The sequence below is a fragment of the Meriones unguiculatus genome, chromosome 16 (genome assembly GCF_030254825.1).
Source record: "Meriones unguiculatus strain TT.TT164.6M chromosome 16, Bangor_MerUng_6.1, whole genome shotgun sequence".
Taxonomy (NCBI): domain Eukaryota; kingdom Metazoa; phylum Chordata; class Mammalia; order Rodentia; family Muridae; genus Meriones; species Meriones unguiculatus.
Window position 1 is genome coordinate 17,638,755 of NC_083363.1, and position 19,791 is coordinate 17,658,545.

General features: G+C 43.2%; 1 protein-coding gene across 3 annotated transcripts in view; it reads left to right on the forward strand.

Annotated features, from left to right (window-relative positions):
• Positions 1 to 19,791, forward strand: part of Arid5b (AT-rich interaction domain 5B) — a 175,367-nt gene that overhangs the window by 87,902 nt on the left and 67,674 nt on the right. The window lies entirely within an intron of this gene.

Below are 19,791 nucleotides of genomic sequence, written 5' to 3' on the forward strand. Positions count from 1 at the left end.
TGGCGGCCACTGTTTAACCACAGGTGAAAGATGATTATTTTGTGTTCGTTGTTCAATTTGTAATTGGAAGCTACTTGGTTGACTTTGAAGGCGGACTTCGCGATTGAAAACTTTCATGTTCTTTCTTAGAGGGCTTTGGTTATTGAAATATCAGGTTATTTTTAATTTTCTGGTTTTATAAGGTGCTAAAAGAAGGCATAAATTATAACTACTCAATACTATAAGATGGACAGAGATAACAGATTGATCAATGGATTGTTGCGTACGTACATACATGAATCATAGGTGCGCCATGTCCTTTACATTTTTGCACACACCAAATCCCGACCTAGCTGACTAATCATGTCTTCTCAGCAGAGGGGCCGTTGGACACCAGATCTTGCCTTAGGGAGCCTTGTCATGTGCAGTGTCACTGAAGGCAAACTAAGACACCATCAGTTTATACCATGCCTGTTGAAGAAATTATGATCATACCAGCAGTTCTCCATTGACTGGAGAACAGAGGCATGGGCACCCCTACTTATCTTGGAATTAATTTCATAGATGGTATGATGGCAGCCTGTTCAGTTCACCATAAGGGACAGGGAGGAGAAGAAGTGGAGACCCATTGCCTTGAAAGCACACACGTAGATGTTCTTCAAGCTGGTGCCCTGTCTTTATCTCACATTGTCCCCAAGGATACCTCATTTGCAGAATATTCAAATCCAAATTGTCCCAATTAGCTCTAAGACACCTCTACATGGGTTTGTGAGTCTACTGTGGCCTTTCAAATTTGACAGCCTGTGCCTTTGGGAGCTCTCAGGCTACTCCAAAGGACTCTGTGAGTAGATGTGGCAACAGCAGGAGACAGGTTCAGGGATGGAATCTGATTCTGTGAGGAAGAAAGGAGAAGGGGGACAAGAAGACGTAAGCTCATTGAAATCCAAAGGTGGTGACTGTGTGAGTGTGGGGGTGTGTGCATGTCAGCTTTTCCTTCTACAGAGAAGTATACATTGCCACGCTTTTAATAGTCAAGTAGCTTTTTCATTGAAGCAGATCAGTGTATCCAATACAATTATTAAATCCCCTTTCCTTTCGGGCAAACATTTACAGATCCACCCTTTTCAATATTTGAGGGGGGAAAAAGTTCACCCACATTCCTTGCTCCCAAGCCCTGTGACCTACTAGCTGATCAAAAGGTCTTGAAATTCCTAACACAGGATGAAGCTGAGAGAATGTTTTGCCTGCTTAAGAGAATTCAAAGTTAGTGTTTAACCGTGTAATATAATGGGGAAAATGTTTTAGCCTTTTTGGCTCATTTAGGGGTTATTAGTCATTGAGTTTCAAAGCCTAGAGCTGGAAGGAGGTGTTCTTATCCAGCAAGGATCACAGCGGTTGTGGAACCATTCCTAAGGGGATCTTAAGTGTTCTGCAAACATAAGCATCTCCCTGCGAATGTGCTTCTGAACTCTCTTTTGGCATACCTCATTTTAATGCTGTCTTCTCTAGCCTCTGGAGGTAGGAAATTTTCTTTTGGAATCATGGTATTTAAAGAGCTTCTAGAAGAAGAGTTCGGTGATGAGAAAAACATCAGATTGTCCCAAGTTTGGGCCCCACGTGGTCTGCCCTTTTGAAAGGCTGGTCTTGACTCCATCTGAGCACTTCCATCTGTATGTGCCTCCCCCCTCCTTGGGTACACATCTACATTTCCAGATGAGAACTTTCTGACCCCCCAACGGGTAAGATGTGAAAGTGGCATGAGCTGAAGTGTTCGTTAAAAATGTGGTGTATTGGGTTCCTCCAGCCATCTAACAGTTGGTAGAAGAGTGTAGATTTAATTAGTGAGTAGCATTAAACAAATGTTCCTAATACTGAGGACTGCCAGATGACTGAAACACTTCTTTCAGATAACCCAGAGCGCCAGGAGGCCTGCAAGAGAAGCCTCTGTGCAGCACAAGTTCTGTGCCACACATTCAGGGACATCAGGAATTGGTCCAATATAAGTTAGGTAACAGTATGGTTAGGCTATAAAAATTGGATTTTATTAGCCATATCACCAGGTGGATGGATCACGGAGCTGATGGCAAAGAATTTAGAGCATTTGACAACTGCATATTTGATTCAAGGAACTCCAAATTGTCATAGACTCCCTCCAAGTTTCTTCTCCAAAGGACGGTATCTGACTCTCTGTAACTGATGTTGTATAACTTATTAGCTGATAGATGGCTTTCTTCTATGACATGGGGAACAACAAGGGTACACAAAAGAGAAGTAAAATCTGGTCCTTGTTTATTTGGAGAATGAAGACTCTAAGTGGGGAAGACAGGATTAACACATCTGGAAGCCTAACTGGGTTGCAAGAAAGCCATTGACGGGTGTTGGCAGTGGTCAGGGGCAGAATTGGATGCCCGAGATGATCGTCCGCATGAGAGGTCAAGGAAAGCCTTGCCATAAGTAGCATTAGAATTTGGTCTGTTTTTTTTTCCCATGTGTGTGGGTACATGTTTGTATGTGAGGGTGCACATGCGTGTGTGTACATGCAGAAGCCAACAAACAGCCCCAGCTCTCATTTCTCACACGCCTGCCACCTTTTTGTATGAGAGAGAGGGTCTCTCATTGGTCGGGAACTTTACCCAGTGGCTAGGCTGGCTGGTAGGCCCATCAACCTCCATAACCTTACCTGCATAACCAAATAGTCTCCGAAATGAGTCTTTGCTTTGCAGGACAACCTTGGAGCCCCATCCCTCCCAGGCGGCTCTGCCCCCCGCCCTGCCATTTTGATGTTGGCCACTGAATAACAGCTTTAATTGAACAATAAAAGTAAGCCCTTTAAATCTACAACTAGCCCTCACAAATAAATTCTCTGTGGAATTTTATGAAGCCGCTTAATGAAAAGTTTGATTAGAAACTATTAAAGAAAAATAAAATAGATGAAATTTCATCATTTAATCCAACGTTACAGTATTGTCATTTTGATTTTTATTTACATTGAGATATTCAGAATAGGGTAAATATATCCTGCTTTTAATTAACTATCCTCCTTACTTGGGGAGGTTATTTTAGGCTTGAAGGATTTTGATAACGTGCCATCTGCTTTCCCCACTGTATTATGCAAGTCCTTCCCTTTCGTACAGTGCTGTGTAATGTCTAAACCTATGACTTGAGCATAAATTGAATCGTATTAATGGTAGGTGATTGAAAAGCTTCAGCCCCGACATCCTGCCCGTATTCTTCCATCTCGTCAGTCACACAGCTCCGCCGGCAGTGTGCTTTCTTAGCACAAGATAATTGACTATTTTTTTTTTAAATGAACACATTGGACTCCCCATTGAAGCGTTATGAAAATTCATTGTATTGCACATGCAATTAGGAAACGAGATTTTTAATAACAATGATGGGAACGTGACACGAATGGCATTTTGTTTTCTTCGTAAAAATGTTTACCATAGTAAGCGTGGTTCCTGCTCCTCCTGTCCTGCATCCATCTCCTGACACAGACATTTTCCCAAGAGCTCCACTTCCTTCCCCTTCCTGGCTATGCAATGACTTCTGTTTTATAAAATGCATTCTGTCATTTATATTGTGTGTGCCGTAGAGGAAAACCACGCGGGCAAACGTTTTGCCTGTTCTCTGCTGTTAGGACAATAAAATGTCCACCGCTTTGTAAAGTGTTTACAGTAATATCATGCCAATTGATTTCACATGCGCGAAGTGTTGACAAACTAAATTCAAACAGAGGCACACGCAGCAGCGCAACAGAGGAATGGATAACTTTAAGGTCCCAGCTCTCATCAGAGGAACGCAAAGGTAGCGCCATTCACACAAATAATATGGAGACGGTATTTAAAAGTGGCAGGGCGAAATGTCTTTAGATGTGGCTCACTTTTTAAATAGCAGATTTAAGTAAAAGGTTGTGTGTGTGAGCACATGAGTGCACACCATGCATGCACGAGTATCTGAGTTTTGAATTGCAGAGACATAAACAGAAGTCATGCTTTTCAGTTTTTTGGCAGTTGGGGTGTTTGTGTGTTTTTCAACAAGAGGATAGGGCAGGGTGAAGCATGGCTTTGGTCAACCCTGTGCAAAGCAAAGAAATGAGATGGGCTGTCATCAGGTATTTGGTCCTTGTGTAGACACCATGAGCTTGGGCCTACTGGGAGAAGAACTTGGCTGTGTTTATACTGACACACATTCCACTGGGGATGGAGTATGGAAAAGGGCCACAAAATGTAGTCAAAAAGAGTGCTAAACTCACATGCAAAGAGACTAAGTGTAAATCAGGGCTCAGCCATCTGATTCTCTTAAGGGAAATGCCATGAGGGCCCTTGCTTGCTCCATCTGTAAAATCAAGCATTCACAGCCATCTTGCCAGGTTCAGAATAAATAGACCCTGTTAGCACGCATGCACACACACACACACACACACACACACACACACACCAGAAAAGAACTGGTTTTTATTGAAAAAACAGTAGACAAATATCTTAGAAAGAGATGATTGTTGGAATGAGCATCAGTATAAGGCTGCACTCGTCTGCTCCACCGAGTGTGCCTGGGTTGAATGTGGTTTGTCAACACTCCACATGTGTGAAATGAACCTGTTTCCGTTAGTCTTGTGTCTAAGAGACATCCGTGCATTCTTAGGAGACCATCGTGTTTGTTGAATCCTACGGGAACCCCAACCCTAGGGGTTCTGGGGGGCTTACCAGAGCCTGAACGAATACGGAAAGTTGTCCACACATCACAGTATGTTTTAACGACGTCCTTCTGAGGCCGCATTGAACTTTGCCCTTTCCCATTTCCTGTTAGTTGAAATGGTGACATCACAGACAAAAGAAGTAAAGGCAGAGGGAAAAGCCAGAACAGGAGAAGGGAACAAAACCTTGAATTTCTATGAAAGGAAATACAAAACATGCAAAATCATTTTGAAGCATAAAAGAGAGCTGGGCACTGCCTCTTCCCCTCTGAAGATCCTGTGTTTTTTAGATCACGTGCTTTGCTGGAAAGGAAAGGAAGACAGTTGTGTCAAGTAGCATGGAAATTTGAGAGTAAACTGTTTTGTTTTGTTTCTCTTAGCAAAGTGGCTTTCATGGTCGCAGCAGGTTCTGATGATCAGATGCCTTTGCTCCTGGCCCCTGTCCACATTTGAGATTTCACTGTCTGTGGTGGTCACCAGTCTTCCAAATGGACAATAAAGCAGTTATATGTCTTTAATGACAAGTGAGTAGGAAAATAAAAGAGCCGGGCACCATGCATGTTGCAGTCTGTATGGAAGACCTTGACCCTCAGGAATCTCACTGTCCTCTCCTGGACGTTTCGTAGAGCTCCAGAGTAGAGTTGAAACAAGTCACTCTTGTGCCTTATGCTCGCAATCCAGCGACAAGGAGAATACTCCACGTTCTGATACAGCAGAGTGAGTTAAATCCATTTCAGTCTGTGGGTAGAGGCGCCTCAGAGGTGTCCCGCATAAACGTGCAGGTGATGCCTCCTGAGCAGTGAGTACGGAGGAGGCTTGAGAGGGGACCGCATTGGTCAAAGGCGCTGGAAGCCTGGATCCCAGCTCACTCAGGAATTTAGGGAAAAAAGTTGTATGTTGCTGCTCTGAGCTGTTTTAGAGCCATGATCTGAGGAATGTTGAGGATTAAGGCATTTCTTTTCTTTTGGGAGAACTTGAAAGGATATTTTAAAATAACTTGGATGCCTTTTGTAGCCGAGGGGACTCAGTGAGTTACTGACCACTGTTTGGACTCATGGGTGTGATGACTTCACCTTTCACCCAGAAAGAAAAGACCCTGTCTGTGTTAACTAACCCTCGTCCTAGAATTTCATCTAGAAAATAACTGATTCTCCATTACAAAACCAAGGTCCATATATTCCCGACTGTAACAAGATTTTTAAAATAAATAAAGCCCATATTTTCTTAGGGTGCAGCTCAGTTGGTAACATACTTGAAGCTTTGGGTCAGCCTCTAAAGTCACACAGTCTGAAAGGAGTGATGCATGCCTTCAGTCCCAGCACTGGGAAGCTAGGGGCCTGAGGATGAGGTGCTCAAGATCATTCTTGGCTCGTAGCAAGTTTGAAGCCAGCTTGCATACACAATATCTTGTTAATTACACACACACACACACACACACACGCACGCACGCACGCACGCACGCACGCACACACCACAAGAGAACCATTGGGGAAATAAAACAAAAAAAGGAAAATATGTTAGTGAAAATTAAGGGTGTTGGAATGAGGTTCAGTATAAAACTAGCTTTGCTCTGTTTAAATTCTTCTGGGGTAGAGGGATAACTGGGGTAGAGGGATAACTGGAGAGATGGCTCAGTGGTTAAGAGCACTGGCTGCCTTTGCAGGGGATCCGGGTTCAGTCCCCAGCACTCACAAGGCAGCATATCTGTAATTCCATTTCCAAGGGACCCAATGCCCTTTTGGGGGGCCTCCATGGCACACAGGAGGTACACCTACAGGCAGGCAGGGAAAGCACACATGCACATAAAGTAAAAAATGAAATCTTACATTTTAAAGATTCATTTTTATTTCTAGTCAGGTGTATAGTTTGTGTCTTTGTGGAGATACACGCATGTCACATGCAAGTGGTCTTGGGGGCCACCTTTGGCCTCTCCCTGACGTAAGAACTAATTTCAGGTCCTCTGAACCATGCCCTTAACTGATCCACCTCCCCACTCACCTCCAATAAACAAATCTACACACACACACACACTTTTTGGTCCATGGAGATGCTCTCTGCTGCACTTCATTGATGGATTTAAGTCCTTCTCTTGTTGCTGACAGTATTGGGAGACACTTAAGTCAGCTTCAGTGGGTATCACAGAGCACAACCCCACGCACTCATTCCGTGTCTATTACACACCTATTGTTGTTACTGTCATTAATTATTATTATTATTTTGCCAAGCAGGGTTCTGGTTGAGGTGAACGATCAAGAGAGAATTCCCTGGATCTCAAATGGTTTGCTTTGTAGTTCATGGACAGGCGAACGACAAGATATACGATAGTTATGGATCACGCCTTATAGAAGCAGACTTCCTTAGACTGCCCTAAAGACGAACAAGTTCTACCAAATTCTTCATTGTCATTGGAACCTCCCACCTCTTACGTCACCCAACACAGCCACAGCCACACGCTAGAGTCACACACACAGTGAAAACACCCACAAACTTGCTTTATAGCTGTGGCAACTACTTGGAAAAATGAGGTCTGAGGTGCTACTAAAAGTCATTCAATATCTGTCCTAGCCAGAAATGCTTGTTTTCACTGGAATGTGTTCCCGCAGGCATCCTGGCTCCCCTCATCACCATTCAGGCCCCTGTCTTACTCTCTCCTCCCCAGAGAGAGAGAAGTCCAGCTCAGTCTCTCATTATTATCTTCCCACGGCTCATCATTATCTGAAATTACTCCTGTAATTGTTTATTTATGGTTTTACCGTCTGTCTTCCTACGCCCAACACACAGTGCTGTTAAGCCCAGGGTCATGTAAACAACACATTTTCTGTCTTGTCCACCACTGTGTTCTCAGGGACCGGGAGAGTAGTTGCATTCAACAGGCAAGTGATAAACCCTGGTTCAGTGAGTGAATGGCCATACAAGCTTTTCCCCACACTATGAATAAAGACATCAGAGTAAAGCAAAGGTAACAGCCAGCAAGTGGGTGGACGGAGATTTGAACCCAGATTGCTTGACTCCAATCCTGTGGTGTGATCTTTCAGCCCCTTCCTCTTGACTGCCTTTAATCCAGACCTAGCTTAGAAAGAAAGTGTTGACCACTCGACCTTGGGCCAACTGGAAACAGATAGCTGACCACCGTTTTTCCAAGCAAGGGATTTCCAGCAGTGCCCATGGCTTTCACTGAAGCAACTGGCACAAGTGGGACTAGTTAGAAAAGGGATGACCTGGAAGATTCAGAAAGCATTGATTTGGAGTCGAGAAGCCCTGGTTCCGGCTACTACCTCTCTGTGATCCCGCTGTCCCTGCCTCAGCCCATTGCTCTCCTCCGGTCTCTGCCACATACCATCCAGCGTTCTCTCTCTGCCACTGAGGCCTCAAAACTCCTTTCTCACCTGAGAAGCAGCTACGTAAGGATGAAGGTGTTTGGAGTTTAAAGATTGAAGCAGGCGAAGAGTAAGAGCCCTGTATTCTCCTGGACTCTGAGATCCAGGCTTCTGGGCTAACAGAATTTGCCTCATACACCTCTCCATAATTTTCTGCCTAGAGCACCTTGGCTTTCCCAACTTGGCACCCTTCTTTAATAATAATAATAATAATAATAATAATGATAAACTATAGCCCTAATTTTAAAAAAAAGGATGCAAGCTTTCTGTTTCTATCACTTCTTTATTCCCATAGCACACCAATCATTTCCCTTTTAAAATCAATTTTAACTTGCCATGATTTGGTAACAGGTTTTTTTGAAGGAGGCAGAGTCTTCAAGCTCTTGGTACAGGGGCTACTTGGGCTCGCCTATTCAGGCAATCTTCTCATTGGTGTCTGGCCTGGGCTTTGCACCCCCTTTAGAAGTTACATAGAAACACACCCTCTAAAATCCTCTTCTCTGACAGCCTCTGTTGCTGTCCAGTGGTCATCTTGCAGGATTAAAGAACGAATAAGATGGGCAGAAATGACCAGGACGTTCCGATGGTCCTGGTTTCTCACTGAGCACCAACTGCATTCAGAGCAGAACTCTGGGCATTGTCAAGGTGCCAGTCTCTATTATCAAAGCGCTTAAAACTTACGTTCTGCCAGGTATGTTGCAGAGCAATGGCCCAGTGCAAATCACCCAGCGACCCTCTTAGAGGACTTGTGTACTGCCTCTGAGTAGCCTCAGGGAGGCTGAGAAATTTTCACAGGGTCACAGACTCAGCGCTGATGTAGCTTTACTGGCCACTCCCAACCAGCACACAGACTCAGACATGGTGACTCTTCTTCACACACACACATACACCTGCCAACACGCTTTGGCAATAAAACAAAAGAAGCTGAGAGTCTCTTACTTTGAGGACCAAAGGAGATAACATAAGCAAGGCTTGGGGACCAGGTAGCAGCCTCTGCAGGAGATTCTGCTGGATAAATGGTCATGTCAGTGTTCACAGATGCCTGGAAGAGGGCTCTGGTGTTGGTGAAGCCTCCAGGGATTTGCAAAGCTCCCACAAGCAAACTCCCCACACACACACCTCAGAAGATGACATCTTCCCCTGGGGGGGGGGAACTGTGTCCCTGAGTCTTTCTGTGGTTGAGGCCTCAGAGAGGCTTCTTAGGAGAAACCCTTACTCGCTTCTTACTAAATCGGACCCTTCCTCAGCTCTCTGAGAAAGGGGAGAAGGGAGGCCACCAGGTTCACTGAAGGCTGTCCTGCTGTGCTGGCTCCTCAAAGGGCAGGTTCCAGGCTGGAAAATGACGCAGTAACCGTTCCTAACAGTGTACTCCATGTCCCTTCCTTGATACCCAATACTTGTTCCACACTTTTTTTTTTTTAATTTGAGGATGCGCGTGCGCATGTGTACAGATGCATCTCTGTGTCTGTGCCTGTGTGTTGCGTGTGAGTGTGCGTGTAGGTGCGCATCCACAGCTGTGTGCTCATGCACGTACCGGCCAGAGGTCAAGCGTCAAGCTCAGGTGTTGTTCCTCGGGAGCCAGGAGCCTTTTTTTTTTTTTTTCTGGGACACAGATCTCCCAGCCTAGGCTAGGATGGTTGAGTGAACCTCAGGGATCCATGAGTCTCCGCCCCACCAGGCCCAGGATTATAAGTGCCGCCATTATCCCTGTACTCTTGAGCACTGAGCATCAGGCACAGGGTTTGCGGGCCTGTGTTTTTAAAAAAAAAAACACTTTGTGTTTATCCTACCCCTGCCTAAGAGGGAGACTTGCAAGACCCCTCCTCTCCTTGTACCGTGAAGGTTCTGGAATCAAACTGGGCCTGAAATTAAGTGTCTTTACCCACTCCAAGAACCATATTCTTAAACCCCACTTCCCCGCCATTAAACATTTGGCCTGTTATTAAAATTATCAGCTTGCATGTATTTTTCCCCCTCTTGGATTCTAAGGTCCTTCACGGGGTTACAATGAAGTCTATTCATATTTGTAACAACACGTTGGTTGAAATGATAGGGAAACCACTACCGCCTTCCAGAGGGTTTCAGGCCGCCATCATCCTTATCTCTTTCTTAGCTAAGTCAAGTATCTATTGACCTCCCTCTTTCAAAGTTAGCTCATGGGAGACAAATTCTCAAGAGAAAGTATTAGCTCAAAGGGAACAAAGCCTTTTTTCCCCCCTCAACATTTATTTATCTTTTCAAAGACCAGAAGCGTTCTTCATAAATTGATCACTGTCCTTTCAATGAAGACAGTCCATTTGCAAGTGTGTTTAAGGACCCTGTAGTTTACCAACACCAGGATATGCTCTTGTCTGTTTTGACAGGGTGTTAATATAAAACCCACACCAGCCTTGAACTCACAATTCTCTGGTCTCAGCATCAGTGCTGGGATGTAATATGTAAGCTTCCACATCTGACTTTAGCCTGTACTCTCCATGCCGGTCCTCACTCAGGGCTCAGGGTTTGACAGCATGCCAGTGGTCAACCGGAATTCTCCACTAACCAGAGAACCTCTTTCTCTCATCTCCATATCACAACAATTTGATGAGGAATAAACACGAAGGGAATAAAACAGTTCGTATACTTTTCAAAATCTTTCTCTCATTACGGAAGATTATTTCCATTATGAAAAGTACTAGCATAATTACAATAATAATTGCTAGCGTTCAGTGAGCATGCAGCATTTGCCAGGCCCTCTGCTAAGCCCTCTCCACACATCCGATGACCCAAACCTTACAGAGCCACTCCAATTAAGTGCTTTAGAGGGGGAGAAATACCAGTTACAAAAAAATTAAGTAGTGGTCAGGCTGGATTCCGGGTCATCAAAGCTCCTACGCTCTTACCTTTATAAAGTCATCTACAATCTCATCAGTATCTCTGTCCCACTCCCAAAAGTCATCAAGATTCTCAAGATGCTGTTGTTTCTATTTACCTTTTTTTGGGGGGGGGAGTATTTTCAGTAACTTAAGAACATCCTGTATGCAATTTTGCCATCTTTAAATTTTCCTTATTATAAAATAAACATTCCCCATGTTAAACATTTTGTGGATCCATTTTAATGGCTGTTCAATATTGCATAAAATGAGTTTATTGAAGTTCGCATGATCTTTCTACTTGAAGTTCAGATCCTTCCTCTGTGGCTTTGGCAGTATTACAATGCGCTCTGCGCACTTAATACTGTCCTGATCATCTTTAAGTATAAAAATGTCAACATTGAGATGATTTCCTTAGGAGAAGCCCTAAGGATTGCTATTACCAGGAATATTTTCCATAAGCAAATCCATAGATATCAGCTACTCAACTACGGGTTTGGGTTTTGTGTGGCTATAACCTTGGGCAAGAAAGTGAATGCGGGCAAAGGGACTGTACCTCGTAGAGCAGCGGTCCTCAGTCTTCCTAGTGCTGTGACCCTTTAACTCAGTCCCTCGTGGGAAAGGTTGTGCAACTCCCGAAGAGGTCATGACCCACAGGTTGAGAACCCCTGTCCTAGGGAACTCACTTGAGCTGTGGGTTCCTGGTAGTCTGCCTCTCATCTCTCAGAGTTTGGATGAGTAATATCTTGTTACTGAAATATGTTATTTGTCAAAAGCAATATATTTACAATGTATTTATTGTGAGCAAAGTGCTGCTTTGCCAATACCCAGTATGGAAGGGCTAAGGCAAATTAACGCATGCATTTCTCTGTACACTTTGTTTTCTCATGATGACAAAGATATCTACTCTCTTCGAGTTTCAAACGTGAAATAACGGTCCTTGTAGCCAGTGTGTCTACAGTAGACCTTCTGGATGAGTTCCTCCCATCTGTTTGTGTGGACCCCTATCTCCCAGCTTTTCTACATCCATCCACCTGGTATTTCTCAGTGTAGTTTCGGCAGATCTCACCAGTAAGTGATGACACTCGTATCTACTTTTCTGTGCCTAGCTTATTTCACTTAGCTTGATGTCTTCCACGCTCATCCATGTTGTTGCAAATGAGAGGATTTCCTCAGTATTTAAGGCCAACTAGTATTCCTGTGTGTGTGTGTGTGTGTGTGTGTGTGTGTGTGTGTGTGTGTACACATACCACACTTTTCATTATCCATTCACCGGTTGATTGACATTGAAAGGTATTCCTTATGTAATGTATATAATTTAACAGTGAACCTGGGAGTGTGGGTTTCTCTTCAACCTAACAATTTCGTTTTCTTTGGATATGCCCAGTAATGGGATTGATGGACCATATGACAGTTTTATTTTTAACTTTTTGAGGAACCTCCCACCATGTTTCTCATAATGACTGTACAAACTTACATTCCGCCTGTGACCAATAGTTTCGTCACATCCTCTACCCACTTAAGATTGAGACAGAAATACTGTAGAAATACCTAGAGCTGAAATCTTTCACAAAGGGAGCAGAAAAGGGAGGCATTACTTCCTTCCTAATTGGCCCCTATCTGGGAGGCACGAAGGAGGTGCAGTCTGGGTGTGAGCAAGCATTGGGTAGGATGGCAGGAGAAAGTGGATGAATCTGTCCGTTCAGCAACTACAGGTTCCATTAAAAAGCGTTGCCTGGGTACACATGCAGAGCCATGATCATGGAGGGCTATAAACTATGTTTGTAATGACCAAGAAATTAAGAAAAAAAAAAAAGACACAATGAACCAGAAAGGACAACTCTCTGGGTCTTTAATGTGAACATACAAAGCAAGGAACTTGGTGAGCTTCATTCACTGTTCTGTGTCTTCATAGCTCCCATGGAGAATAAAATGCTAGACATGTTTTTAATGGTTTGGGGGACTGTAAGGTCCCTTTGAGAATCTGATAGAAGCTTCGAATCATCCTATAAAAATATGCATGCAAACATAATTACTACAACAGCAGCTTTGAACAACCTTATTAGCAAAACTTAATGCAGCAAGCAAATGTAGACCATCCTAGGTGTACTTTCCGGAACTGAAGGAGTGTGTGAAAACTGAGATGATTATGTCCTGGGTAAGTGGCCTTCCGGATGAGTTCCTGCCCTCACACACTTGCTGTTGGTGAAACAACAACAGGCATTTTTTGGTAATTCTCTATGAAATCTCAGCATCATTAGATTGGATGGATCATTTCTTGAGAATACTGATGTTTAAAACACAATGATAAAGGCAGTAGCTCATACCTTTTATTGAGAGTTTAACACATGTCAGGAATAGAGTTCTGTGCCTAATGCTGTTTGTATGGTGTCTGCCCAAGGAATGGTGCGTATTTAATTTGTTGAAAGCATAGTAAAGCCAAACTTATCTAACCTTTACTGAGCACATACTGTGGTCATTACCTCCATGGATTCTTCTCTAGCAGTCTTAGAGGGAGGGAACCAAAAAGCCAATGCTGTTGAAGGAAGACATCAACATGCTAATTAAGTGGGTGCTGGGCTTTACGCTATACTGTTCTTTTTAGATTTCTGCTTACTATCCTAATTCATTAAACAGCGGGTTCAAGAATCTGACTTATGCCCAGCCTATCTGGGAGTTTAGTCTAACCGCAGTGCTCCCCTATAGGGAATCTAGAGGTGTCAGAAGTACCCACATCCCTTTGCTTGTGACTTCAAACATGATCTTTCACCTCCCCTCATCCAACTAAGGTTAAGCACCCGCTGGAGGTGAAATGTTAGGTTGGAAAGGTGGGAGGATGAAAAGGGGTCTTCCAGTCACTGAGATTTCCATCCCTGTGCACTGTGGGCCAGTGTAGGGAGGGCAAACCCTCATTCATGATCTGGTCCAGCCTGCCGCAGCTTCATGCTGAGACACAACCACACTTAGGTACCTCAGCCCCCTCAGGTAGACCAGTGAACTATTACAGCTCATCAGTCCTAACAGCCCTTTTTTGTAGAGACATCGTTGCCGCCGTATCACAGCATCCGGCCGGTACAGTGCAAGGCTCTGCCCGATGTAAGGATGAACCCCACTCATGCCTGCATCACTAACTCTAGAGACAATGAAAGGAAGAAATATGCATTGAAATTCAGCATCTTCCAGAAAGATGCGGCAGATGTGTGTCCAAAAAAACAAAACGTAAATAGATGATTTTTCTCAAAGACAATTTTTTCCCCCTGTTCATAAGTCAACTGACATCTCACCAAGCCTAAGACAGGCCGGGTGACAGGACCCAGTGAATTAGAACCACGCTGGATTCTGGCATCTGGCTTCCCAGAGACTGTTCCTAATAACATGTAGAAGAAATATTTTGGCGTTTTCCCTTTATACTATTTTCAACCCCTGTTAGTATAAATATTTAGGGTGTTTTAGTGCCGGGGATGGTATGTCGGTCACATTGCTTGTTCTTTTATCTCAGGTCTGGACTATTTGAACAGTACGCCTGTTCTTTGAATGTGCTAAGAGGCAGCGCACAAAAGGCTTTGTTGGAGTTTGAAATGGGGTAGCTCCTCTCAGATGTTACCTTTGCTCGGATCCTCACCAGTCCACAACATATGCTAATGACATACAAGGCACCACCAGGGGGAAAGAGTGAACTCAATATTACACTAATATTTGTTCCTCAAAACAAAAAAACAGGACCCCATGTCAAGGGTAGCGGCAACCAACAGCCTGTGCCTTGTGTGTCCCCGCACACTGTTTAGTATGTGTGTGCACGTTTCTAGAAATTCAGAAACTGCCCAGGGTGTGTGCATCTGTGAAAGTGAGGCATGCTGTTAAGTCCCTCCCCCCACCCCCCTTCCCCTCCACACCAAACCACTCCACTGCTTTCAAAAATAGAAACTGGAGAACTCTGAGTCAGGCTACAGATTATTTGGCCAGTACAGCTGTAGAATAAGTTATTAATGACACCCAGATGTTGTTTTTAGTGATTGGATGTTTTCAGTTGTGAAATAATATTTTCTTGTGTGTGTGTGTGTGTGTGTGTGTGTGTTCACGCACACACACACTCAGAGTGATGTTTCTTGCTGTGCTCCAGCAGCATCTGAAGAAAGAGTCCACTGGCAGAAGCATTCGCATGTCCGGTGGCATCGCCGATAAGTAACTGCTTCATTCTTTATTTTTAGCACCAACTGCTTTTTTCCCATACGTCTAAAAATAAGTATTTGCAAGCTTTGCATTCTGCTGCTCACTGTAATACACAAAATATTTGTACACGGAGCAAAATGCACTGATAATGCCCAAGATGAGCTATTTAAAGAAAGTAAGGTTTGTGTGGTAAGAAAAGATAAAATACATTTTTATTAGTGTAAATGTCAGAGAAAGCCATCCATCTTATTTTGAAATAGTTTTAAAGGAGTGGCCACATAGTTGACCTCTGGCACAATTTAAATAGATTCAACTGGGAGGGGGCGGTATAAAGATTCCATGTCAAAAATAGTGTATTTTGCTATATATTGGATACTGTAAGTGATCTTTCAAAGATGACACTTAATGCCTGGTCACTGGGGACAGAGACCCGTCTGTATAGATCACCCAAGCCCCCAACTTCTCGGAGGCCTCTTCTCCTCCCTTTAAATTTTATCTGAGCTCATTAACACCTCTACTAAAGGCTGGCAGAGAAAAGTAGGGGAAGAAAAGAAAAGAATGAAAGGAAGTAAGAGAGAGAGAAAGAAAAGAAAAAGAAAGAAGAAAGAGAGAAAGAGACAGAGACAGATAGAGAGGAAGAAAGAAAGAAAGAAAGAAAGAAAGAAAGAAAGAAAGAAAGAAAGGAAGGAAGGAAGGAAGGAAGGAAGGAAGGAAGGAAGGAAGGAAGGAAGAAAGAAAGAAAAAGAAAGAAAGAAAGAAAGAAAGAAAGAAAGAAAGAAAGAAAGAAAGAAAGAAAGAAGAAAGAGATCACTTCTGTTGGCTCTTAATAGCCCTTGCAAAGGCCAGCTCCCAACTGAGACAAAAGCCAGAGGAAGGAAGAAGCCATAAGATTTCCTGCTTCTCTTTTAGCAACCCCTCCTTTCCTATCTCAGCACAGGTAATCAATATTTGACTTAAAGGCATTTCAATGAATTTGACACCGGAAGGCTGTGCTGACATAATTCTGTACTGTACTGTCCTTTCACATTCCCAGAGACTTAGTGAGTGCCGGAGAGTTAAATAGTGCCCTTGTCTCCATCTTTGAGAGAGACTCTCTCCTGGGCTATTTTCTCCCCAAACCTGCCCCTAATCAGGGGTTCCACATAGCAGATGGCAGCGTGTAATCCACCATCGGATGTCAGACCTAACCATCTCTGTGACAACTCCAACTCCATAGTATGATCGTTCAGTATTAAAGAGTGGCAGGTTGGGCTGTCCTAGTGTTGATGTCTTCATGTGTTACTCTACTTACAGTTCACCTAGAAAAATCTGGGACCAAGGTTTACTCTTATCCGGACCAGTGCCAGGCTGATAGCACATTCCAGGTTCTGTTGGAAGGGACAATACAGCCATTCTCCAGTGTTGGCAGCCCTCAGTCACCCTTGCTGATACGTATTCTTTAGAGCGCCCTGGCTATACCACCCTCCAATTGTGTCCCCACTTTTGGACCAACCACACAGCTTGGAGATTTGGGGCCTTTGTCTTGGAAGCTCCTCCATCAATCAGAATTCCAAATTGACATTGTTAGGGTCCCGGGAGGTGTCGAGGCTCTGGATTCAGCAAGTATTGTGAATAGAAACCTTGCAGCTAGCTAGAGTGAATGCCAGAATTCCAACTCCTAACACAATGGAAAGGGGAAGTGGTTTATGTTAGACTATGGTCACACTCTTCTGATTAAACCCATTCAAAAAAAAAAAAAAAAAAAAAAAAAAAAAGACAGCCCTGTAATATTTTCCAATGACTGTTTATCATGAATTACATCAGCCTTCGTTTAAGTTGCTATTATTTCTCCTTGATGCTTCTGGGTGACTGCATAATTTACCACACTGGCAGTCTCAGAACTATGAAATAAGCTTTCACAGTCTCTGTACAATAGTTAAGAACATGGCCTGTTTTTTTTTTTTATTTTACCCCGTTGTTGTTGTTGTTAATTATTATAAAACTCCTTTAGCTTTTTACAAAGTGACATAAAATATTGTTGAGGTATTTATGGCTCAAACTACTTTTACATGGATCTATTTTGCTTCTGGCTAGTTCTTAACTAAAGCAATCATTTGTGGTTATTAGGCTGCCAGAGATATTATGTCAGAACTGGTTTAAGACTATTATTATGTATCACATGTCAGTACTTGAGGCTGCCTTTCAAAAACAAAACAAAAAAAAAGTGTAATTTTCATTTGTGCTCTTCTAGGGATTGACAATTTATTAGCTAACTGGAGTTCATTCCAAGGTGTACCCATCATTTGGGGGCCTGTCTCAAACCTCCCGTCAGCCACTTTGAGTCTCTTTCCTGGGGATCTAAAACCTATCCAAGGCAAATGTTGGCAAAGGTTGAGTTCCAAACGAAAATTTGTTTCTAGGGAGCCATGGAATTAGCTAGGGCTGGTTAATGACCCGTGGCTGGGCTGGTTCAGAGTCCCCGACTGTGTGGATTTTCGGTGTAGATTTCCTAAGCATTGGGACCATTGGTTATGACCCCTTGAAGCAGAATACAGTCCCAACTCATAGGATGACCCTGCCTCAACACTCAAAAAGGCTCTCCCCACCCCCCAGCTTTCTAAAGACGACTCTTGGGTGAAGGGTAGTGGATGGCTAAAGGCTCAGGACTAGGTTTGAGTTTCCACAAAGGTGCCTTTCCAAGCAAACTTTCAATTAACGTGTTGCTCTGCTGAGCTCCAAATACTGGTGTATTCCCCCTCCTTGTTTATTTAAAGCAAGAAAGGAAGGGCGGGCCAGAACATTTTACAAAGAATGAAAACACATTAATGACTCATGTGAACAATTACTGATTTTCTTAACAAGTAATTTCTTAATTACTGTCAACCAAAATAATTTGCATGATAATATCCTCAAGCCCCTCCCAACACTGGTGTTTCATAGCCTTAGCTTGGGGATCAAAGAGTCTGTTTGATCAATAATCACAGAATTTTAGCTCCTTGCTTCTGAGTGGATTGCCAGGATGCAGACAGGAGATATTCTTCACAATAATCACCTCTGACACAATGGGTAAAAAAAAAAAAAAAAAAAAAAAATCTAGCTCTCCAGTAAAACAAACAGTTCTGGAAAGACCTTGGGGCATTTTCTTTAGCTTGAATTCAAGGAGGAAATTGTGACTTTTGTGAAACTTGCATAAATTTACATGTATCCTGTCAGAGTTTTAAAATTAGACAACATGCCTGAATGCCCTGGGAATGAGTCTGCCGTCCAGATTTAGAGAGCTTTTAGCTTTTTTAATTAAAGACGTTTCAGAAGCCAGCCCCAGAGAAGAAGAGAATTAAGCATTACATAAGAACACTGCAAAGTTGGAGATTTAAAGGGTGAATATTATGGATATATGAAGGAGATAAAAGGTGTGAAAGGAGCAGTTATGGGGAATTTTCTGCATTTTTTTTTAAAGTGTAAAACATTTTTTTTTTTTTCCGGAGAAGCGAAAAGGCCAAGCTGCCATTTGCTGTACCCTCATCCTGGAACTGGTTCAGAGCTCTCGGAGCTCACTGTGGGGTTGCGATGGTTGTTAATGAGCACTTGTGGCAGTAAGCTGGGATCATGGGTTTGTCACATGAATATATATATGCATATATATTCATATCCATATATGTATATGAAGCTCAAATACATATGTATGGGATTCAGAAGACGGAAGACAAGTCTCCTTACCACAGCCCATTACGAAAACCCCAAACAATCACTGTAATAACCACATGTATGCTCTGCTCTGCCCCGGCTCCCGCAAACCTCCTTTCTGAATGCCTTAATGACTGCTGATAATGAAATACTGTTATTGAACATGCTAAACCATTTAAAGAAACTTAGACTAAATACTGTCAACTCGTGTTTGCTTTCCTAGTGTGTTCCTCATTTATTGAGAAATCTGGAATGTCAAACATCTGGGGAGAGCTTGGTGCACGCAAAGCCATCCTTAAGATCTGTACATTTCAGAACTTCTTCAGCGTATTTATTTAGAAATCTGGGAAAACTCTATAAACATGTTGGAGAATATATGTAGCATTTGAATATGAAAGAGAAAGTCGGGCGTAATTGAAAACCCAAATTTCGTTTTCTATAAATATTACTCTGTCAGAAGGGATGGCTTCTGGAGTTAGAGAAATCCAGGTTATAATCAGGACTGTTAACGGAAAAGTATCTCCCCCAGGCTTGCACCAAATGTGAGAACCAGAGAGGCCCCATCCTGGCCCTTTCTGGGTATGACATGTGATGTTTATGTCTTTAAAACATCAAGAAAGAATTGGTTTATTTTAGCACTTTAAGGTATTGGCAGGTTGCGCTGCTCGCCAGTTGTATAGATAAACTGGAGCACAGCCAGGCCTACACGCTGTAGCGCTAATGGCCTTTGGTTCTAGCCAGTGATCAATCCATATATTTTAAAGATCTTTTTTTTATTTATGTGTGTGTGCATGTCTGCATGTGAGTCTATGTGCCATGTGGATGTGGGGGCCTGTAGAGGCCAGAAGAGGGCACCAGAGCTCCCAGAGCTAGATCACCAGTGTGGGTGCTAGGAACTGAACTGGGGTTCTCTTGCAAGTGTCCTTAACTGATGAGCTACCTAGAGATCCCCTAGTCTGTGTACTTTGTAGCCCAGCCTTTAAGACACTGATTCCATTGACTTGATCAGTTGTGGTATTCGGGAGATGGTTCAGTGTAGGAATCAGAAGGGCAA